Source organism: Oncorhynchus keta, unplaced genomic scaffold (genome assembly GCF_023373465.1).
Source record: "Oncorhynchus keta strain PuntledgeMale-10-30-2019 unplaced genomic scaffold, Oket_V2 Un_contig_18378_pilon_pilon, whole genome shotgun sequence".
Taxonomy (NCBI): Eukaryota; Metazoa; Chordata; class Actinopteri; order Salmoniformes; family Salmonidae; genus Oncorhynchus; species Oncorhynchus keta.
The window spans coordinates 25,043-35,000 of record NW_026280886.1 but is presented as its reverse complement, the minus strand read 5'-3'; the positions used below and the strand labels follow the sequence as shown (position 1 = coordinate 35,000).

The window sequence follows — 9,958 nt, the reverse complement described above, 5'->3', positions numbered from 1 at the left end:
TTGTTGTTGTTGCCTAATTGTCTTTTGGTAAATTTCCACACTACTTTCCTTCCATCTATAGTATTTCTTAATGTTACTCAGTTCATTTGGCTTTGGTGCCTCATGATTGACTATTGCTCTGTTTAAGTAGACTGTGGTCTGATAGGGGTGTCAGTGGACACTGTGAACGCTCTGAGAGACTCTGGGTTGAGGTCAGTGATAAGGTAGTCTACAGATGAGAGATTAGAGATGAGCTATAGGTGTACTGACCATAGGAGTCCCCTCCAAGCCTACCATTGACTATGTACAGACCCAGGATGTAACAGAGCTATAGGTGTACTGACCATAGGAGTCCCCTCCAAGCCTACCATTGACTATGTACAGACCCAGGATGTAACAGAGCTATAGGTGTACTGACCATAGGAGTCCCCTCCAAGCCTACCGTTGACTATGTACAGACCCAGGATGTAACAGAGCTATAGGTGTACTGACCATAGGAGTCCCCTCCAAGCCTACCATTGACTATGTACATACCCAGGATGTAACAGAGCTATAGGTGTACTGACCATAGGAGTCCCCTCCAAGCCTACCATTGACTATGTACAGACCCAGGATGTAACAGAGCTATAGGTGTACTGACCATAGGAGTCCCCTCCAAGCCTACCATTGACTATGTACAGACCCAGGATGTAACAGAGCAATAGGGGTACTGACCATAGGAGTCCCCTCCAAGCCTACCATTGACTATGTACAGACCCAGGATGTAACAGAGCTATAGGGGTACTGACCATAGGAGTCCCCTCCAAGCCTACCATTGACTATGTACAGACCCAGGATGTAACAGAGCTATAGGTGTACTGACCATAGGAGTCCCCTCCAAGCCTACCATTGACTATGTACAGACCCAGGATGTAACAGAGCTATAGGGGTACTGACCATAGGAGTCCCCTCCAAGCCTACCATTGACTATGTACAGACCCAGGATGTAACAGAGCTATAGGGGTACTGACCATAGGAGTCCCCTCCAAGCCTACCATTGACTATGTACAGACCCAGGATGTAACAGAGCTATAGGTGTACTGACCATAGGAGTCCCCTCCAAGCCTACCATTGACTATGTACAGACCCAGGATGTAACAGAGCTATAGGGGTACTGACCATAGGAGTCCCCTCCAAGCCTACCATTGACTATGTACATACCCAGGATGTAACAGAGCTATAGGGGTACTGACCATAGGAGTCCCCTCCAAGCCTACCATTGACTATGTACAGACCCAGGATGTAACAGAGCTATAGGGGTACTGACCATAGGAGTCCCCTCCAAGCCTACCATTGACTATGTACATACCCAGGATGTAACAGAGCTATAGGTGTACTGACCATAGGAGTCCCCTCCAAGCCTACCATTGACTATATGCATTCCCAGGATGAACAGAGCTATTCAGACCCCTTGATTTTCCCACATTTTGTTACAGCCCTATTCTCAAATGGATTCAATAGTTTTCCCCTCATCAACCTTCACACAATATCCCATAATGACAAAGAAACAACAGGTTTTTAGAGATGCAAATGTATAGACAAATGTAAAAACTGAAATCACATTTACAAAAAACAGAACTGGTTGCATCCTTTCTGATTTTCTCTTATTGTTGATAAACACAAACACATTTACCCAACACCCCCGTGTGAACAAATAATTGGTCCTTTACACTCAATAACTGGGTGTGCCAACTATAACTGCAATGACTCCAACCAAACACTTCCTGTAGATGATCAGGCCACCTATAACTGCAATGACTCCAAACAAACACTTCCTGTAGTTTATCAGGCCACCTATAACTGCAATGACTCCAACCAAACACTTCCTGTAGTTGATCAGTCCACCTATAACTGCAATGACTCCAACCAACCACTTCCTGTAGTTGATCAGGCCAACTATAACTGCAATGACTCCAACCAAACACTTCCTGTAGTTGATCAGGCCAACTATAACTGCAATGACTCCAACCAAACACTTCCTGTAGTTGATCAGGCCAACTATAACTGCAATGACTCCAACCAAACACTTCCTGTAGTTGTTGATCAGTCCACCTTTAGCTGTAATGACTCCAACCAAACACTTCCTGTAGTTGATCAGGCCACCTATAACTGCAATGACTCCAACCAACCACTTCCTGTAGTTGATCAGGCCACCTATAACTGCAATGACTCCAACCAAACACTTCCTGTAGTTGATCAGTCCACCTATAACTGCAATGACTCCAACCAACCACTTCCTGTAGTTGATCAGGCCACCTATAACTGCAATGACTCCAACCAAACACTTCCTGTAGTTGATCAGGCCACCTATAACTGCAATGACTCCAACCAAACACTTCCTGTAGTTGATCAGGCCACCTATAACTGCAATGACTCCAACCAACCACTTCCTGTAGTTGATCAGGCCACCTATAACTGCAATGACTCCAACCAAACACTTCCTGTAGTTGATCAGGCCACCTATAACTGCAATGACAGTCCACTTCTACTGTAATGACTCCAACCAAACACTTCCTGTAGTTGATCAGGCCACCTATAACTGCAATGACTCCAACCAACCACTTCCTGTAGTTGATCAGGCCACCTATAACTGCAATGACTCCAACCAAACACTTCCTGTAGTTGATCAGGCCACCTATAACTGCAATGACTCCAACCAAACACTTCCTGTAGTTGATCAGGCCACCTATAACTGCAATGACTCCAACCAAACACTTCCTGTAGTTGATCAGGCCACCTATAACTGCAATGACTCCAACCAAACACTTCCTGTAGTTGATCAGGCCACCTATAACTGCAATGACTCCAACCAAACACTTCCTGTAGTTGATCAGTCCACCTATAACTGCAATGACTCCAACCAAACACTTCCTGTAGTTGATCAGGCCACCTATAACTGCAATGACTCCAACCAAACACTTCCTGTAGTTGATCAGGCCACCTATAACTGCAATGACTCCAACCAAACACTTCCTGTAGTTGATCAGGCCACCTATAACTGCAATGACTCCAACCAAACACTTCCTGTAGTTGATCAGGCCACCTATAACTGCAATGACTCCAACCAACCACTTCCTGTAGTTGATCAGGCCCCCTTTAGCTGCAATGACTCCAACCAACCACTTCCTGTAGTTGATCAGGCCACCTATAACTGCAATGACTCCAACCAACCACTTCCTTTAGTTGTTGATCAGTATCTCACATCGCTGTGGAGGAATTTTTTTTGGCCCACTCTTGCATGCATAATAACTCTCTGTCTCTCCTACCTCTCTCTGTCTCTCCTACCTCTCTCTGTCTCTCCTATAACTGCAATGACTCTCTGTCTCTCCACCTATAACTCTGACTCTCCAAACACTCTCTCTGTCTCTCAGGCTCTCCTATCTCAATGACTAACCAAACTCTTCCTGTAGTCTCTGTCCACTCTGCAATCTCCTACCTCACTTCCTGTCTGATCTGCCACCTCTCAATGACTCCAACCAAACACTTCTGTCTCTCTGCCTCTCTGCTGACTCCAACCTCTCTTCCTGTCTCTCTGCCTCTCCTCTCACCTCTCTGTGTCTCCACCTATAACTGCCTCTCCTACCTCTCTCTGTCTCTCCTACCAAACTCTCTCTGCCTCCTCTCTCTGTCTCTCCTAACACTTCTCTGTCTCTCCTACCTCTCTCTGTCTCTCCTAACCTCTCTCTGACCTCTCCACCTCTCTGCTGTCTCTTCCTCTCTGATCTCTCTGTCTCTCCTACCTCTCTCTGTCTCTCTGCCTCTCCCACCTCTCCTACCTGTCTCTGTCTCTCTGCCTCTCCTATCTCTCTCTGCCTCTCTGTCTCTCCTACCTCTCTCTGTCTCTCCTACCTCTCCTCCTGTCTCTCCTCTCTGCTCTCTCTGTCTCTCCTACCTCTCTCTGTCTCTCTGTCTCTCCTACCTCTCTCTGTCTCTCTGTCTCTCCTACCTCTCTCTGTCTCTCTGTCTCTCCTACCTCTCTCTGTCTCTCTGTCTCTCCTACCTCTCTCTGTCTCTCTGTCTCTCCTACCTCTCTCTGTCTCTCTGCCTCTCCTACCTCTCTTTGTCTCTCCTACCTCTCTCTGTCTCTCTGCCTCTCCTACCTCTCTCTCTCTCTCCTACGTCTCTCTGCCTCTCCTATCTCTCTCTGCCTCTCCTACCTCTCTCTGTCTCTCCTACCTCTCTCTGTCTCTCCTACCTCTCTCTGTCTCTCCTACCTCTCTCTGCCTCTCCTATCTCTCTCTCTCTCTGCCTCTTCTACCTCTCTCTCTCTCTCCTACCTCTCTCTGTCTCTCCTACCTCTCTCTCTCTCTGCCTCTCCTATCTCTCTGCCTCTCCTACCTCTCTCTGTCTCTCCTACCTCTCTCTGTCTCTCCTACCTCTCTCTGTCTCTCCTCTGTCTCTCTGCCTCTCCTATCTCTCTCTGCCTCTCCTACCTCTCTCTCTCTCTCTCCTACCTCTGTCTCTCCTACCTGTCTCTGTCTCTCCTACCTCTCTCTGTCTCTCCTACCTCTCTCTGTCTCTCTCTGTCTCTCTGCCTCTCCTATCTATCTCTGCCTCTCCTACCTCTCTCTCTCTCTCTCCTACCTCTCTCTGTCTCTCCTACCTCTCTCTGTCTCTCCTACCTCTCTCTGTCTCTCCTACCTCTCTCTGTCTCTCCTACCTCTCTCTGTCTCTCTGCCTCTCCTATCTCTCTCTGCCTCTCCTACCTCTCTCTGTCTCTCCTACCTCTCTCTGTCTCTCCTACCTCTCTCTGTCTCTCCTACCTCTCTCTGTCTCTCCTACCTCTCTCTGTCTCTCCTACCTCTCTCTGTCTCTCCTACCTCTCTCTGTCTCTGTCTCTCCTACCTCTCTCTGTCTCTCCTACCTCTCTCTCTCTCCTACCTCTCTCTGTCTCTCCTATCTCTCTGTCTCTCCTACCTCTCTCTGTCTCTCCTATCTGTCTCCTCTCTCTGTCTCTCCTACCTCTCTCTGTCTCTCTGGCTCTCCTATCTCTCTCTGTCTCTCTGGCTCTCCTACCTCTCTCTGTCTCTCTGCCTCTCCTATCTCTCTCTGTCTCTCTGTCTCTCCTACCTCTCTCTGTCTCTCCTACCTCTCTCTGTCTCTCCTACCTCTCTCTGTCTCTCCTACCTCTCTGTCTCTCCTACCTCTCTCTGTCTCTCCTACCTCTTCCCAGCCTATCTATGGACTTCACATAATGGTCTGCTTCTGTATGTGTGTGTTGCAGGGTGATACCTCTGGTGACTACCGTAAAGCCCTCCTCCTGCTCTGTGGCGGTGACGACGCGTAACAGTGGCGATGATCCCTGAAGGAGCGATACCCAGAGAGAACCTCCGCTCTGACTGGCCCCTCTAGCTGTCAATCACTCTCTGAGTCCTGTGTAACCCAATAGGAGAGCTCTGCTGGCCACGGTGCAGCACTGTGATAGGTTATGATAGGTTTAATCCTGTGTGTATCTGTAGCTAACATCCTGAAAGCTTTACTCTGCTTCATATCTACATCACTAAAGTCATAATAATGCTGACAGTCATGTTTTACTGTCAGTTATATAACAACTAAAGACTGTTTTCATATTTTTACTGTTTGTAAGACAAGACTGAAGACATAATAAACATTTTGACTGCAGGTTTGTAGTCTGAAGGTCTGTCTGCAGGTTGTAGTGAGACCTGTCTGTGAGGAGCGTGTGTAGAGACTGTCTGTCTGTCTGTCTGTCTGTGTAGTGAGACCTGTCTGTCTGTCTGTCTGTCTGTGTGAGACCTGTCTGTCTGTGAGTGAGACCTGTCTGTCTATGTAGTGAGTCTGTCTGTGTCTGTCCTGTCTGTAGTGAGACCTGTCTGTCTGTCTGTGTAGTGAGACCTGTCTGTCTGTCTGTCTGTCTGTCTGTAGTGAGACCTGTCTGTCTGTCTGTGAGACGTGTCTGTCTGTGTAGTGAGACCTGTCTGTCTGTCTGTCTGTGTAGTGAGACCTGTCTGTCTGTCTGTAGTGAGACCTGTCTGTCTGTGTAGTGAGACCTGTCTGTCTGTCTAGTGAGACCTGTCTGTCTGTCTGTCTGTGTAGTGAGACCTGTCTGTCTGTCTGTCTGTCTGTCTGTCTGTCTGTGTAGTGAGACCTGTCTGTCTGTCTCTGTGTAGTGAGACCTGTCTGTGTCTGTGTAGCGAGACCTGTCTGTCTGTCTGTGTAGTGGGACCTGTCTGTCTGTCTGTAGTGAGACCTGTCTGTCTGTCTGTGTAGTGAGACCTGTCTGTCTGTCTGTGTAGTGAGACCTGTCTGTCTGTCTCGTGTAGTGAGACCTGTCTGTCTGTCTGTGTAGTGAGACCTGTCTGTCTGTCTGTGTAGTGAGACCTGTCTGTCTGTGTAGTGAGACCAGTCTGTCTGTCTGTCTGTGTAGTCTGTCCAGTCTGTCTGTCTGTCTGTCTGTGTAGTGAGACCTGTCTGTCTGTCTGTCTGTCTGTCTGTCTGTGAGATCTGTCTGTGTAGTGAGACCTGTCTGTCTGTGTAGTGGTGAGACTGTCTGTCTGTCTGTGTAGTGAGACCTGTCTGTCTGTCTGTCTGTGTAGTGAGGCCTGTCTGTCTGTCTGTGTAGTGAGACCTGTCTGTCTGTCTGTCTGTGTAGTGGGACCTGTCTGTCTGTGTGTAGTGAGATCTGTCTGTCTGTGTAGTGAGATCTGTCTGTCTGTCTGTGTAGTGAGACCTGTCTGTCTGTGTAGTGAGACCTGTCTGTCTGTCTGTGTAGTGAGACCTGTCTGTCTGTGTGTAGTGAGACCTGTCTGTCTCTGTGTAGTGAGACCTGTCTGTCTCTGTGTAGTGAGACCTGTCTGTCTGTCTGTTTGTGTAGTGAGACCTGTCTGTCTGTCTGTCTTGTAGTGGACCTGTCTGTCTGTGTAGTGAGACCTGTCTGTCTGTCTGAGTCTGTCTGTCTGTCTGTGTAGTGAGAAACTGTCTGTCTGTCTGTGTAGTGAGATCTGTCTGTCTGTCTGTGTAGTGAGAAACATCTGTCTGTCTGTCTGTGTAGTGAGACCTGTCTGTCTGTGTGTAGTGAGACCTGTCTGTCTGTCTGTGTAGTGAGATCTGTCTGTCTGTCTGTCTGTCTGTCTGTGAGACTGTCTGTCTGTGTAGTGAGACCTGTCTCCTGTCTGTGTAGTGAGACCTGTCTGTCTGTCTGTGTAGTGGGACCATCTCTGTCTGTCTGTGTAGTGGGACCAGTCTGTCTGTCTGTCTGTGTAGTGAGACCATCTGTCTGTGTAGTGAGACCTGTCTGTCTGTGTCCAGTGAGATCCCTAAGTGTGCAGAGACCTGACTGTCTGTCTGTGTAGTGAGGCCTGTCTGTCTGTCTATGTGTGAGACCTGTCTGTCTGTCTGTGTAGTGAGACCATATCTGTCTGTCTGTGTAGTGAGACCTGATTGTCTGTCTGTGTAGTGAGACCTGTCTGTCTGTGTGTGTAGTGAGACCTGTCTGTCTGTCTGTGTAGTGGGACCATCTGTCTGTCTGTCTGTGTAGTGGGACCTGTCTGTCTGTCTGTCTGTGTAGTGGGACCAGTCTGTCTGTCTGTCTCTGTGTAGTGAGATCTGTCTGTGTGTGAGACCTGTCTGTCTGTGTAGTGGGGCCTGTCTGTCTGTCTGTGTAGTGAGACCTGTCTGTCTGTCTGTCTGTGTAGTGTCTGTCCTGTCCCTGTCTGTGTAGTGAGACCTGTCTGTCTGTCTGTCTGTGTAGTGGGACCTGTCTGTCTGTCTGTGTGCAGTGAGACCTGTCTCTGTGTAGTGAGACCTGTCTGTCTGTCTGTGTAGTGAGACCTGTCTGTCTCTGTGTAGTGAGACCTGTCTGTCTGTCTGTGTAGTGAGACCTGTCTGTCTGTCTGTGTAGTGAGACCTGTCTGTCTCTGTGTAGTGAGACCTGTCTGTCTGTCTTGTAGAGACCTGTATGTCTCTGTGTGTGAGACCTGTCTTCTGTCTTGTAGTGAGACCTGTCTGTCTGTCTGTGTGCAGTGAGACCTGATTTGTCTGTCTGTCCTGTGTAGTGAGACCTGATTCATTGTAGTGAGACCTGTCTGTCTGTCTGTCAGAGACCTGTCTGTCATGTCTGTCTGTCAGTGTAGCCATATCCTGTCTGTGTGCAGAGACCTGATTCATTCCAGAGCCATATCCCTAAGTGTGTGAGACCTGATTCTTCTGAGCCAGATCCTAAGTCTGTCTGTCTGAGACCTGTCTGTCTTCCAGTCTGCCATATCCTAAGTGTGCAGAGACCTGTTCTTCTGTCCCTGTGTAGTGAGATCTGAGTTCAGAGTCTGTGTAGTGAGCCATGTCCTAAGTGTGCAGTGAGACCTGATTCATTCCAGAGACCATATCCCTAAGTGTGTAGAGACCTGATTCATTCCAGAGCCATATCCCCATAATCTATAACAGACATAAAAGTCTTTGCCAGAGCCATATCCCTAAGTTTGAGGACCTGATTCATTCCAGAGCCATATCCATAAGTGTGCAGAGCCTGATTTTTCCAGAGGACAAACATTGTTGCCATTTCCAAAGTGTGCAGAGACCAGTGATTCATTCCAGAGCCATATCCCTAAGTGTGCAGAGACCTGATTCATTCCAGAGCCATATCCCTAAGTGTGCAGAGACCTGATTCATTCCAGAGCCATATCCCTAAGTGTGCAGAGACCTGATTCATTCCAGAGCCATATCCCTAAGTGTGCAGAGACCTGATTCATTCCAGAGCCATATCCATAAGTGTGCAGAGACCTGATTCATTCAGAGCCATATCCCTAAGTGTGCAGAGACCTGATTCATTCCAGAGCCATATCCCTAAGCATTTTGCAGAGACCTGATTCATTCCAGAGCCATATCCCTAAGTGTGCAGAGACCTGATTCATTCCAGAGCCATATCCCTAAGTGTGCAGAGACCTGATTCATTCCAGAGCCACCGAAGCTCGTAAGTGCAAGTGTGTTTTCAACCAACTTTTTTAGACCTATTAACAATAGCAGCAGTATCTAACAGGTGATATCAAAACAATTCCACAACACAACCTAATATCTAACAAATTCCACAACACAACCTAATATCTAACAAATTCCACAACACAACCTAATATCTAACAAATTCCACAACACATCCTAATATCTAACAAATTCCACAACACATCCTAATATCTAACAAATTCCACAACACATCCTAATATCTAACAAATTCCACAACACATCCTAATATCTAACAAATTCCACAACACATCCTAATATCTAACAAATTCCACAACACATCCTAATATCTAACAAATTCCACAACACAACCTAATATCTAACAAATTCCACAACACAACCTAATATCTAACAAATTCCACAACACAACCTAATATCTAACAAATTCCACAACACAACCTAATATCTAACAAATTCCACAACACAACCTAATATCTAACAAATTCCACAACACATCCTAATATCTAACAAATTCCACAACACAACCTAATATCTAACAAATTCCACAACACAACCTAATATCTAACAAATTCCACAACACATCCTAATATCTAACAAATTCCACAACACAACCTAATATCTAACAAATTCCACAACACAACCTAATATCTAACAAATTCCACAACACAACCTAATATCTAACAAATTCCACAACACAACCTAATATCTAACAAATTCCACAACACAAATTCCTAATATCTAACAAATTCCACAAGAATAGTTATTTGTTTAGGCTAACAAATTCTAAGTAGGCTAATTTGAATAGTTTATTTGTTTAGGCAGCCATAAAGGCTAATTTTTTACTGTTGGCGTTTGAAGAGTTCGTTCACTTTATCCCTGACAGTCTTGAAGCTCCTGAGTCCCTGTGTCTCCATCACAGTCGCATGATGAAAGGATTGGCGTGAATTAGTAGCCTAATGGGGGTGAGTTGTGAGAAATTAGCTCATCCACTTAGCAAGGCAAAACACAAACA

The 9,958-nt window shown here is 46.6% G+C and overlaps 1 protein-coding gene and 3 long non-coding RNA genes across 22 annotated transcripts in view; 3 read left to right on the top strand and 1 right to left on the bottom strand.

The window, feature by feature from the left end:
- The window catches only part of LOC127920103 (uncharacterized), a 6,877-nt gene extending 1,237 nt beyond the window's left edge, over positions 1–5,640 (top strand). Inside the window, exon 2 of the long non-coding RNA XR_008105090.1 lies at positions 5,243–5,640. This is a non-coding gene — a long non-coding RNA (uncharacterized LOC127920103). The remainder of the gene's footprint in view (positions 1–5,242) is intronic.
- Positions 1–9,958, top strand: part of LOC127920100 (uncharacterized) — a gene marked incomplete at its 3' end in the record, with an annotated part of 80,936 nt that overhangs the window by 47,137 nt on the left and 23,841 nt on the right. The window lies entirely within an intron of this gene.
- LOC127920108 (uncharacterized) lies at positions 166–1,395 on the top strand. The gene is made up of 3 exons (XR_008105121.1): positions 166–387; positions 462–535; positions 906–1,395. It is a non-coding gene; the product is annotated as an uncharacterized LOC127920108 (long non-coding RNA).
- LOC127920105 (uncharacterized) lies at positions 1,885–5,200 on the bottom strand. Of its 19 annotated transcripts, XR_008105106.1 has the most exons (6): positions 4,981–5,200; positions 4,763–4,838; positions 4,679–4,730; positions 4,176–4,223; positions 2,552–3,303; positions 1,885–2,478 (listed from the first exon to the last, which is right to left on the bottom strand). It is a non-coding gene; the product is annotated as an uncharacterized LOC127920105 (long non-coding RNA). The 19 variants fall into 19 exon arrangements; XR_008105105.1 differs by lacking the exon at positions 4,176–4,223 and adding an exon at positions 4,622–4,678 and having other exon boundaries at positions 4,725–4,838; XR_008105099.1 differs by having other exon boundaries at positions 4,176–4,232; positions 4,725–4,838.